The sequence below is a fragment of the Bubalus kerabau genome, chromosome 8 (assembly GCF_029407905.1).
Source record: "Bubalus kerabau isolate K-KA32 ecotype Philippines breed swamp buffalo chromosome 8, PCC_UOA_SB_1v2, whole genome shotgun sequence".
In the NCBI taxonomy this organism is placed as follows: Eukaryota; Metazoa; Chordata; class Mammalia; order Artiodactyla; family Bovidae; genus Bubalus; species Bubalus kerabau.
This window is the reverse complement of record NC_073631.1, coordinates 22,024,290-22,038,059: the sequence shown is the minus strand read 5'-3', so window position 1 is coordinate 22,038,059 and position 13,770 is coordinate 22,024,290. Positions and strand designations below refer to the sequence as shown.

The window sequence follows — 13,770 nt, the reverse complement described above, 5'->3', positions numbered from 1 at the left end:
GGAAAATTCCATGGATGGAGAAGCCTGGTGGGCTACAGTCCATGGGGTCACAAAGAGTCAGACACAACTGAGTGACTTCACTTTCACTAGGTTGGTTGTAACTTTCTTCCAAGAAGTAAGCGTCTTTCAATTTCATGGCTGCAATCACCATCTGCAGTGATTTTGGAGCCCCCCAAAATAAAGTCTGACACTGTTTCTACTGTTTCCCCATCTATTTGCCATGAAGTGATGGGACCAGATGCCATGATCTTAGTTTTCTGAACACTGAGTTTTATGCCAACTTTTTCACTCTCCTCTTTCACTTTCATCAAGAGGCTCTTTGGTTCTTCTTTGCTTTCTGCCATAAGTGTGGTGTCATTTGCATATCTGCAGTTATTGATATTTCTCCTGCCAATCTTGATTCCAACTTGTGCTTCATCCAGTCCAGCATTTCTCATGATGTGCTCTATGTTTTTAAACATATTCATTCTCTTCAAGGATCTGGTACCTCTTATCACAATCTTCTGAAACCTGCTCATACTTCAAGATCCAAGTCAAATGTCACCTTCGTTTATAGGAAATTTCTCCCTCATCCTTTTACAAACATCCCCATTCCCATATAAAGTCTTATGCCTTTATATATCTTCAAAATGACAATTTGATGAATAAATAAATGGATTTTAATTTCCTTAATATTGAATAGTTTAGAAAATGAATTTGATGAGACTAAACATAGGAATCTTATTATTAAAAGAAATGGAAGGAAATAGATTCCATAATTTCTTTACAAATGAAAGCTTTTTAAAAGCACAATCAAAAAATTTTTTTGGTCAGAGTGCTTAATATACTCACTATAAGAAACTCAACTTTCCTTTTTAAATGATCTACATTTAAAGGCCACGTCACAACAAGGTCCTTGATATAAACAGACAATTTTAAAAATTCTTTAATAATTGACTCAAATGAGTAACTGACAAAAGAAATGGCTCTGGAAGATTTCAGTCACTTAAAAAGCAAGTTACTGACATGTAATTTCTCTTGGATGTGACTGAATCCCATTGATTTAGTCCTTCCTAGGCCTATTTTCCTTGTGCAGCAGGGCCTGTGTCCATCTGATTTACTAAGCATCTACAGAGACGACCTAACAAGTTTCATTCAAAGCAGAATACTTCCTCCACTTGCTATTATCTGGAGAGAACACACTTAAAGTTACTTTCATGTAGTTCAGTCTGTCAATTCACACAGTATTCAACTGGTTAGATCACACTTAGGACACTTAAGATCATGGGCTTCATGTATTATCTATGTACCGAAAAATGACACACACACACACACACACACATATACACACACACACACAGAATGCATGAACAATTTTATACTAAAGTTAAGTCATAATCACTTTTTTAATAGTATAGTTAGAAGGTAATAATTACCTTCACTTTTCTCAAACTTGCCAAAGTATTTTAGGAAAACAGACAAACATTAAGTACCTCATTAAAAATTGTTTGTGGAGTTCTTATACTTAACTTTTAAAGAAACCATGGAGTATTCAGATAAGGGTCAAAGGAAAGTCATAAGGAATTATATAACTGATATAGTATATCTGAGAGAAAGGCTGAGGAAACTGAGTTATTCACTTCTTTTTTTTTTTTTCTAAAATTTTCACTTTAATTCACCAAAGAATTAAAATAACAGTATAATAAAACAAACTTTGATTAAATAACAACATGCCCTTGCCTAACATAAATTAAATATCAAAACAAGCAATTTGGGCAAATGAAAGTAGGTACTGAACCCAGTGGTTCAATCTTAGGTAAAGAATCCCCCTGACAAGCAGGAGATGCAGGTTTGATCCCTGAGTTGGGAAGAGACCCTGGACAAGGAAATGGCAACCCACTCCAATATTCTTGCTAAGAAATCCCACTGTTGTAGAAACAGGTAATAAACTCTGGAATTGACAGTTTAATTTTCAGATAATCATAATACATGCAAGGGAATAAAGATCACAAGAAATTTTTGTCTGTCTCTTTAATATGCAGGGCTTTAAAGGAAAAAAATCCAATTTAACAGTAAATGAATCTTTTGAACACTTATTGTGTTCTAGTTTCTAACTCTGCTGCTGCTGCTGCTGCTGCTAAGTCACTCCAGTCGTGTCAGACTCTGTGCGACCCCATAGACGGCAGCCTACTAGGCTTCCCTGTCCCTAGGATTCTCCAGGCAAGAACACTGGAGTGGGTTGCCATTTCCTTCTCCAATGCATGAAAGTGAAAAGTGAAAGTGATGTCGCTCAGTCGTGTCCGACTGTAGCGACCCTATGGACTGCAGCCCACCAGGTTCCTCCGCCCATGGGGTTTTACAGGCTCAAGTACTGGAGTGGGGTGCCATTGCCTTCTCCGTTCTAACTCTGGATCTATTAACTAATAAAGTTAATGTATATCAAAATTGTAATTGATAAAAATAAAAACTCAAGAAGAAAACAATCTAATTGCAAATCAAACTCTGTGTTTTGTTTTTTTTTTGGCCAAGCTGCATGGCTTGCAGGATTTTAGTTTCCTGACCAAAGATTAAACCTGGGCCAAAGCCAGGAAAGCACCAAGTGCTAATCACTGGACTGCCAGAGAATTTCTCAAACTTTAATTCTAAGAGTACTACAGGGTAAGCAATGAGGTGTAAAGGAAGCAATGTTATGCATATTTCATGCACATATGTGCTTATATTTATTTATATAGAGAGTAAGTTATTACTTACCAGTAAAAAAAAAAAAAAAAGAGGTTTAATGAGACTTAAAAGTTTGCCCTCTGATAACATGTCTATCTGATATTAATAAATCACACATAGTTACCAAAAATTGTTTTCAGGGATTTCTAAGATGGCCAAACAAACATCAGAACAAGAAGATCTTCTTAGATCTTCTTAGAACTTCTTAGTTTTCAAAGTGAGCAATTTTATATATGGGACATAATACTTCTTCTATAATGGTTGCTGAATTTAAAAAGATGTGACTGCGAAGATTAAAGCTCAAGAAATGTATAAAGAATTAAACTTTTTGTACCATTTACATTCAAGTGACCAGACTAAATCAATAAAATGTCATAAAATAAAGTAGCTGCTGTCACAAAAGGGAAATATGGAAACTCAACAATGTACAGTGACAGAACACTGCAAAAGATTTAGTATTTCCAGTAAGTACTTAAACAATGAAAAGACTTGTGCAGTTAATCCAGGTGGAGTTATATTCTCCAAAATTAAAATGAACCTAAAATGATCAACAGTCCAGATACTAGAATAAAAGTGTTAAAAAGTATAAACATTTTATTAAATCTAATAATATTGTTTGTAGGACATGTAAAAACACAACTGTGCACTATCATAGAGTCTTTATAAAGAGTAGGATTATTATAAGAAGTTAATAACAGAACCTGTAGAAACAGTGTGATAATGAACACTGAAGTCAAGAAGTCTGGGTCCTAAGCCTAACTCACACTAACCAAATGATCTTTGAAAAACTATCTGTCCAGACAATCACAGAAAGATTACAGTATGCCAAGTTTTATTCTGGCACTTGAGATAAAAGTATAACTCTTCCATTAAATTCACAGTCTGATGGAGGGTCAAGACTCTCTACAGGAGAGATTTAATACAAAGTAACAAGCATTATTAGCATATAGGCCTGCAATAAACGGTCAATAAAACATATAAGGCAGACAGACTATCTTTGCTTGATTAGTAGGAGAGCAGGCTAAGGAAAGGATTAACAAGAGAAAACACTAACAAGATTAAAGCAAGTGTTACAAGGTAAGTAGGAATTTATCAGGGAGAGAATATGTGGAATAAAATTTGAAGAAATACAGAGGAGATTTTTAAAAGAGTATATCAGAAAAATGTTTTGCTGGCATTTGGCTATACCAATCAGAAACTAAGTGGAGAGTCTGGCTAGAATTAAAAATTTGGGAGTATTCTGAATTAAAAGAAAGAAGACATCAAAGATGAGATCACCAAGGACTGTGTAGAATGGAAAAAAAAATGTATACCTGTGGCGGATTCATTTTGATATTTGGCAAAACTAATACAGTTATGTAAAGTTTAAAAATAAAATAAAATTAAAAAAAAAAAAAAAAAGAAACTTGGACAGAGGTTTAGGAAGAGCAACAAGTGCAAAGGTAGAGATGTCCACAAAAGGACTATCTAGAGAGACGGACATGAACTTGGGCAAACTGCAGGAGATGGTGAGTGACAGGGAGGCCTGGCGTGCTGCAGTCCATGGGGCTGCAAAGAGTTGGACATAACTCAGCGACTGAACAACAGCAACAATCCAGAGAGATAGAATATCTAAGAGAATGCCATGAATTGAAAGCTAAAGGAAAGGAATCAACTGAGAAATTGAAGATAATTACAGAAGAGTAGGAAATAATCAGTTATGACGAATGGGATCCAGGGGGCACTGGTAGACATGATAGTTTCAGAAGGAAAAGGGAACACCTCTTCTACTAAACTGTTATGAAAAGAGAGGAAAGGGTGGTGGAAGACAGAAGCCTATGGATGTAAGTAAGTTATAGCTTCCGTGTCAGAAAGTTTAGGGATTTCTGTCTGATGGTTTCTGTTTTGTATGTGAAGCAGGAGACAAGGTCATTTGATAAATATGAAGGAAGAGAAAAGATGATGAGATAAGGAGCATGAGAAGAATGGACACAGGTACTCGCAGAAATGAAAGTTCAAGCTGACTAGGAAAATACGGAAGGACTGCCAGATAACACTGAGGACCTGATTTATAATAATCAGGTATGTTAAAAAAATATACATATGAACCAATTAGTGAATTATTTATATCCTAGTAGACATATACTTTCACTCTGTTTATAATTCTGTTCCTTAACTAACTAAAGTTAAAATGTGCACAAAAAACTTACTTGAGCCACTTTTAGTATCTTCTTTGAGGAAGAATTTTTATATTTATTATATTTCACTTAAATATGTTTTCCCTAGAATTAGCAGTTTCTCAGTAAAAGTCTGCACAAGATTTTTATTGGCTTAGGCCAGGCTTAGGCCAACTAATCATAGTCATGTTTTTTTTTAATATTTAATTAGCCTTTTTGTGTGTGTAGTCAATTAGGACTGTATTTTAAAGTGTAAGTAACTTAAAATTTTGTAAAAATCTTTTAATGTTTTACTCACAATCCTACCATACTGAAAAAAAATAGCATGCTTATTTCTTGCTCCCTTCCAATCTCTAGGTATCTGTTATGTAACAACTGAGGAGCATATACTTATATTCTAAAATAGTTTTCTTCATTCCCATGTAATTATCTTGTAATCTATAAAAGATACATATTTTTTGTTCTACTAATTTGCTATACTTATCATTCCCCTCCCATACCATGTTTAAGCTGCTTTTATTCTGGGATTTGTGTATTTTGAGTATGGATAATTTTACTACTATTAATATGGCTATAAATATTCTTTAAATACTTTTCTTTGAATATTTCCTTGTGATAAAACAAATGCCTGAAAATAACAAATATTGTTATTCTTATTAATTGTCAGTGTTTGAATCACTTGACAATTTGTAAAACAGTCAATTTAGAAAACAGACTATTGTGTGTATTCATCTGCGTGTGTGTGTAACCAATACAAATTTCTTTCTAAAGTTAATAACAATGATAATTTTACAAAGTTAAATGTTATACTGAAGGAAACAAGCAGTATTCTACCAGAAGTTAAAACTTAAAGAATTATGTTCTACAAACAGTAATTACCCTGAATGACTTTAAAGATGTATATTTTATTTTTTTACTTTTGCTTTTGTTTCCATTCAACTTCTAGAAATCATCATAATTTTCCTAAATTATTCATAGTTGCTTTTTTTTTAATTTTATTTTATTTTTAAACTTTACATAACTGTATTAGTTTTGCCAAATATCAAAATGAATCCATAGTTGCTTTTTAAATTACATATTTAAAATTCTTACCCAACACAGAAAAGAGTGCTAGAGCTAGTCTTATAAATGTAACTATGCACATCACACAGGCACACACATACAAATGAAGATATTAACAGGAATGAAATAATCTAGAGATTAATTACCAAGTGACAAGAGTAATAAGGGCCAGAGAGGTAGCTCTTAGGCATAATCCAAGTCACAAAGAGCCACTGAAAGGATTAACTGCACGGGGAAAGACACCTGGGACGCCAATCACTGGAGCGAAACAAAGAACTATGGTACAATACCCAAGTACCTATAACAAAAACAGAGCAAACAAAACCAAAAAAAAAAAAAAAAAAAAAGGTAAAGAAAGAACCAGTGTCTTTTATTGCCATGGAATTACCCTAGGAAGCCAAATTAGAAATTCTCAAACTGTTAATAATTTTCTTTCAGATTAAAATGGAAAGAAAATCCAGACTGTTACAAATTACAAAATAAAGTACAGTTTTATTTCCTCTACTCTGACTAAAATTGTATTATGACCTAGTCTGATTTAATTTAACTGACTCTGTATTGCCCAAGCAGTTAAAATTAGCAAAAACTAACAGTACACATATTTTCAGATTAAAGAAAATTCAGATGTCAATGAAGTAGGAACTATCCTTAGAAACACCAGAGGAATGTGAAGGGTAATAAAACACATTTAAGCATTTAAAAGTATCTTAACTCATAGAACAATACAGCCATGAAGGAAAAAATGAATGGAATTACTATAAGTTACATTAAAGTATGACAAAAACTACCATCCCAATCTAAATAAGGTTTGAATCATTTTGTATATAAAAATGACATTAACTAAGCCAAGTTCCCAGTAATATCTGATGAATATTACTCTTAAAATATTAAATATGAATGACTTTAATTAAAACCTATAGATTCTCTATTCTCTTCATCTATGTAAAGGGCATACTATGTGATAAGCATGGAGGGAGCCTGGGACTGGAAAAATTAAAATTAACTTAAATATCAATATATGGTACTGGGAGATGGGAGGGAGGTTCAAGAGGGGTGGATATAAGTACACTTACGGCTGATTCATGTTGATGTATGGCAGAAACAAACACAATAATATAAAACAATTATCTTCCAATTAAAATTAAATAAATTTTAAAAAGATACAATTACTGAGGTTTTTTTATGTGCATAAGCCTTTTTCTGGAATTTTTATTCCTTTCCATTGGTTGTTTTGTCTAGCCCTACACTAATAATAAAATAAAACCAACACAACATTGTAAAGCAATTATCTCCCAATTAAAAATTAAAAAATATTTTTTAAAGATATGGTACTTACACACTAAGAATCATGAATTGACCACGACATACAGACTAAATATAAATGATTGAGAAATCCTCATTCCAGAGAAAAACAGGAGATCATTTTAGATAAGAGCAAGTTAAAGTTGGGGCTTCCCTGGTGGCTCAGATGGTAAAGAATCTGCCTGCAATGTGGAAGACCTAGGTTCGATCCCTAGGTTGGGAAGATCCCTTGGAGAAGGAAATGGCAATCCACTCCAATATTCTTGCCTGGAGAATCCCATGGACAGAGGAGCCTGGAAGGCTACAATCCATGAGGTCACAAAGAGTTGGACACGACTGAGTGACTAACGTAACATAATTAAAGGTGAAGCAAGATGGCATGAAACTAAGTGAAAGTTTTAGGAAGGAGAACTAGGTTATCCCAAACTGTGAATAACTGAAATGAAGACTAAAAAGACTGAGGTCAGGTGTGGAAGACCTTAGACCATGTTTTAGACTCTGGATTTACCTTGTAACAAACGAGAAGCTTCTGGACAAATTTAAGTACAACGTGAACAAATTCTTTAGACAACTAGATGGAGACTGGAGACATTCAAACTATTGATGGTGCTGGTTACTATAACAGACTAAGAGGGAGTTAATGAAGGCATATAACCTCTATTTCTATTCATTTAATCCTCACAGAAATTCTATGAGGTAGAAACAATTACTATTCTCAGTTCATAAATGAAGAAACTAAGGCACAGAGATCACTGCAGATGGTGACTGCAGCCATGAAATTAAAAGATGCCTGTGCCTTGGAAGAAAAGCTATGACCAACCTACATAGCATATTAAAAAGCAGAGACATTACTTTGCCAACAAAGGTCCATCTTGTCAAAGCTATGGCTTTTCCAGTAGTCATGTATGGATGTGAGAGTTGAACTATAAAGAAAGCTGAGCGCCAAAGAATTGATGCTTTTGAACTGTGGTGTTGGAGAAGACTCTTGAGAGTCCCTTGGACAGAAAGGAGATCCAACCAGTCCATCCTAAAGGAAATCAGTCCTGAATATTCATTGGAAGGATTGAAGCTCCAAAACTTTGGCCACCTGATGCAAAAAACTGACTCACTAGAAAAGACTGATGCTGGGAAAGATTGAAGGCAGGAGGAGAAGGGGATGACAGAGGCCGAGATGGTTGGATGGCATCACCGACTCGATGGACATGAGTTTGAGCAAGCTCTGGGAGATGGTGGAGGACACGGAAGTCTGGTGTGCTGCAGTCCATGGGGTTGCAAAGAGTTGGACACAACTGAGGGACTGAACTGAACTGAAGGCACAGAGATTATATAACTTACTCAAAGTCAAAACTAATAACTGTTGGCAGAGAATTTGAACCCAAATAATTTGGGCCCCAGACATAAGCATTTTAACCACTGTTCTGCCACTGATAGGAACTAGAGTAAAACACTGAAATAGGAAAAACAAAAGCTTTAAGAAGGAATGTTCATCACCAATGTTATTAAATGCTGAAACAAGACCAAAAATGAAGAGTACTTAGAAAATTAAAATGGCTTTGATTTTAGCAATTCAGAATTTATCAGTGACTTCTTCAATTAAAACTATAATTTTGCCTTTGTAATCAACCACCAAACACAAATTCAATTTCCTCAAGGTCCAATCACCAAACACTATTAATAAGGTCCAAAACATTATATAAAAAGTTACAAAATTGAAAAGAAGCTTCAACGAGCTTGAAATTATGCATTCTCAATATATAAAAAGTTACAAAATAGTCTCTGAAAACAAATTGTTTTTAAATCAAAAGAATTTGACATATACTAGTAATACAGCAAACTAACATTTTATATTATGCTATACAAAAATATAAAATAAAACTATTTTTAAATGACATAGTATCTGCAGGTATTTAAAAATATTTCAAGCAAAACTGCACATAGATCATCCAAAGGGCAAAGACAAATATATGCACTGCCTGACTAGGTAACGTATGAGATATTAGTTGGTTATGTCATAATAACACATATTAGTTTCTTCAGACATAAATATCATAACATATAAAAAGTAAAACTTCAGTTTTGCCAAAAGTATCATTAGCAAGCAAAACACACACACACAAAATACCTGAAAGAAAAGGCCTGTAATCTACATAAAAAATATGTGATAAACTCATCTTTAAAAAAAGAGAAAATATCTCAATAAGGAGGCACAGGATATGGAAAGACAACACATGGATGAGAAAATCCAGATGGCTAATCAATATATGAATAAATACTCAACAACACAGTCACAAAATAAAATAAAACTGTCAATTTCTATCAACCAAATTGTCAAAAACTTACACAATAACATCCTCAAACAATTATGTATATTGGGAAAGATACAATAATATATATTAAAATGTAATAGATACATATAGTTTGGTCTAGCAAACTCAATTTGAGATAGAAATCAAACAAAAAAAAACATGAATTTCCATTTATAGATAAATATTAATGAATTATGGTTTATTTTATTGTATTATTTTATTGCTATTTAAAAGACTGGTTTAGTTCTATATTTACTGAAAAAGTCCACTATGTGTTTTCAAGTTTAAAAAAAAAATAAGGGACATTTCAGAGTAAAGCATACAATAGCTATAAAAGGGAGAGAGGGAGGAAGCCAGCCAATATGCCCTGAATATTGGGGTGTATTTCGTTTGCACTTAGAAGAAAGAAGTATGGCTGATTATACACTAATTGACTATGTCTGTTACCTCAAATGGAAAGGGTTTTGAGGAAACAGAGTGAAAATAACATTTCTTTGTACACTTATTAAGCAATTAAAAACAACATATATTGCATTAATACTTAAAAAACAATCTGTTAAATTAACAAATACGCTCTAATCCAGTATGCCAGTATCTTCAAAATAAAAGGCTATCTGTATATGCCAAACATTTATTATACTGATGGTTTTTGTTTTTCCCAGAATTGTATGTATATGTATGTATAATGTATATATACAGTTTCTTCATGAACATGTTTAAATTTTCTAATTATTTTTAACTACAACGTTAGAAAATATTATGGTAATAGTTATGCAAAATAGCACATTATAAAGTATCTTTTTTTTTAATCTTACTTTTATGTAATGTTACAATCCCCCAATCATAAATTGTGGTATTTTAGGTCAAATAATTCTGCCCAGAACTCTGCCACAAAAGGACTTCCCATCTTCTTGAGAATGCTCACAAAGCATCTCTTCTCTTCTGGAAAGCCTTGCTCTATTTTTCCCTACTTGCTTAAACCTACCCATTCTTTTACAAATCCATTGGCTTTACTGGCTACCACTGTTTCTTTTTTTTTTTACAATTATCTTATTGGGTAATCCTATACTACCAGTTCCTATTATCTGAGAATTTTCAGAAAACTGATTATTTCTACATAACAAATTTCTGTGGCTTTCCGGTCATAATGATGGAGAGTTGAGAGGAAGAAAGGAGGAAGGAAGAAGGGAAAGTGAAGGAGGGTAAGAGGGAGGGAAAAAAGAAAAAAAGGAAGGAAGAAAGTGAAAAAAAAAAAGGAAAGCAAAAGAAAGGTACTTGTTCAGTAAGGCATACTTTAATTATATCACTAACAAAATGCCAAATCATTTTTAGTTGAAAACATACAGATTTATATCCACACTGCATATTATTCTAATTAGTTCTTTTGATCTATATAATCATCTGAAGACCAAGAACTGTTGAACTCAATGTAAACCCTCCCATTCTGAGACATTTGCAAGAAAGAGCAGCAGAATTAAAGTCCGTCAGACAACGAAATACAATCGACAATAGAGTTCATAAAGAGTGATGGTCTCCTATTAAAGCCAGCTGGGAAAACGGGCAGACTGAGAAATTTCAAGTTAAATTTCCATTTCTTTAGTTGAAATTGCACCTTATATGAATATTCCTATTATCCCGGGGATTCAGGGGAACCAAACTAGTGTTTAGTCAAATACTGTCTGATGTATCTTTTTTCAAAAATGAGATACTAAGAAATATGTATGTGCAAAATACACTTCCAAGGTTTTGGTTTTGTTTTTTAAATTATTGTGTGATGGGGCCCATATCCAGGCACTCAGTATCAACTCTAAAACAGAGTCCAATGCTGTACAAGTGTTACAAAATATATTTTAGTAAATTACTTTCTCTTTCTCAGCATGTTTCCACAGGGCAAAAAAGTTTTATGTGGGACAACTTTATGACTTCATTCCCAACAGAAATGTGCCCTCTCAAAGTTAACAGGCATTGATCTTTAGACCAGTGAGCCTATAAAATCAGCTCTAATAATACACATCTAAAGTGACAATAAAAAGGACGATACTTTCTGGTTACACGTAATAGGTAAGGTCTATGTAATTACTAAACAAAGCTGCCCTGATTTACTGACATGTCATTTCTGACCAAGAGTTACTAGGAAGAAAAAAGGAGAGGGGAGGACAAATGGAGAAAAAAAATTAACTTGAAAGAATAAAAACACTGCTTTAAAGATATAACAGAACTAAATGATTTGTGTATCACAGTTAACATAAAATGTAAAGGGGTAATAGTCATGTTACTAAAAAAAATTTAACTTATTTATTTTGAAAACAGATTCCTATAATAGAATTCAGTGCTTGGTCACTCTTCCCCTACATTCCTATCCTAAACTTTGGTTTCTTTTTAATGAAAAAAAGGAGTCAGCAAAACAAAATGCCACCATTAAATCATTCTGCAACATTTTGTGTCAAAAATGTAATGGGAAATGCACACATCAAGGGAAAGGTTACTGTTCTTCCAGAACATCTTTTCACTTGGTTCATGGCTCATCCTTCTACATAACCGTGCAGGCACTGCTGACGGTTTTCTCTCTCGGTTTAATGTGGCATTTGAAGGATTATGGCATTTTCAGAAACCACAGTGCAGTGATTTTAGTGGTTATCTGACTGAAAGTGATACTGCGACTCAGAATAACTGCGCTGTTTATGTGCAGTGGTAAAAGTCAGCTACCAGCTCTTTTCACATTATCAACCTAGTTCCTGATTGCGTATTTTCTTAATAATACATTAGGTCAGTCTAGAAACTAACGCCAGAATTAGAGAAAACTCCATTTAAATGGGAGCCTGCTGTACACAGGTATACTATATTTAATTTTAAATATTATTAACTGCATTGTTATAGAAAGAGTTAATTCAGCAATTGGTAATCTTAACTCATTTCAGTTTAGGATAAATGTAACTGAAACTGTTTCACAAAAAGGGTTAAAATAAACAATTAAAAGGAATATTCTTAGAAATTAAAATGAAAAGAAATCATATATCATACATGTAAATCAATTAAGAACTATAAAGATACAGTAAATGAGATATGCTATAAATACCCAGGTAATATTTTAATCTACTAATATTTGAATAGATTACTTATATTAATATATTTAAAGTATATTTTAAAAGCTCAATCTATAATATTTTATTTTATAGAATTAAGAAAATAAAAAACTTTTCAAAGTGAAAGAAAACAGTTTCTACTATAAACTATTTCTCACAAACCTACATCTCAATTAGTAAAAAATGAAAAGTGGCTGCCTTAAACTTAATTCATATGCTCTGGTAAGCTATGAGCTATAAAATATATAATTGACAACGAAATTAGAAAAATAATATGGATTAATATGATAAAAAATAGCATTGTTGGTGGGAGGTTTGTGCTGTAAATTGTTCAAAATCCCAGACTGCGGGGTATTTTTCATTTCTGAATTTCCTTCTCTTCTCCTTTAGTCTATGATATAATGAAATCACAGAATGTGAAAATTAAAAGGTATCTTCAAATATATCTAACACATTGCTTAATTTATAAATGAGATAGATGGTTTCCAGAAAAGTTGTCTGCATCCTCAAGGTGACACAGTCTTCAAACTCTCAGTTTTAGTCCTATACCCTCCACCATCATTTTGCCTGGTTAGTTATCTAATGAAGTTTTCAAGTGAGGTTCATTTTTTGAGCCTATTAAGATAAACATTCAATGTACTATCACTGCCAAAGAGAGACTGTCCTTAATATGCAAGAAAATTATGTTCCTGGCTTTCCTAATCAATAATTTCTTCATATATGTTAACAGGATTATGTGGAAAATTAGAGCTGAAATAATGACATATACCACATCTAAATAATAAGTGAATAGAGTGAAATAAGGGAAAAATGAGGTTTGATAACTTACTTTTATCCTTATTCAAAAAACAGAGATAGAAATATGAAAACATTTGTTCAAATACAACGTTATAGCTAATACACACACATTCACACATGTACATTTTAAAACCAGAACAAGATCACCCTAAGGTTAAAGAATTCTGAGGTTATGTATTTCTGAGATTTAAGTTTCAGTTTTATGTATGCTAAAGAATCAACTAAATGATGCAAAACTTCCCAAGTGGGGAACAAAGTAACATTTATTTTACAAAGATTCTGAAATGACAATGTTCTTATTTGCTCACTGGATTTCAAGGGACCGCAATTCTTCGTCTACTAACTTGTATTGTTCTATTCATT

At 33.0% G+C, this 13,770-nt stretch overlaps 1 protein-coding gene across 11 annotated transcripts in view; it reads right to left on the bottom strand.

Moving 5' to 3' along the window:
• PHF14 (PHD finger protein 14) overlaps positions 1–13,770 on the bottom strand; it is a 199,050-nt gene that overhangs the window by 72,357 nt on the left and 112,923 nt on the right. The gene's annotated exons all lie outside the window — the stretch shown is intronic.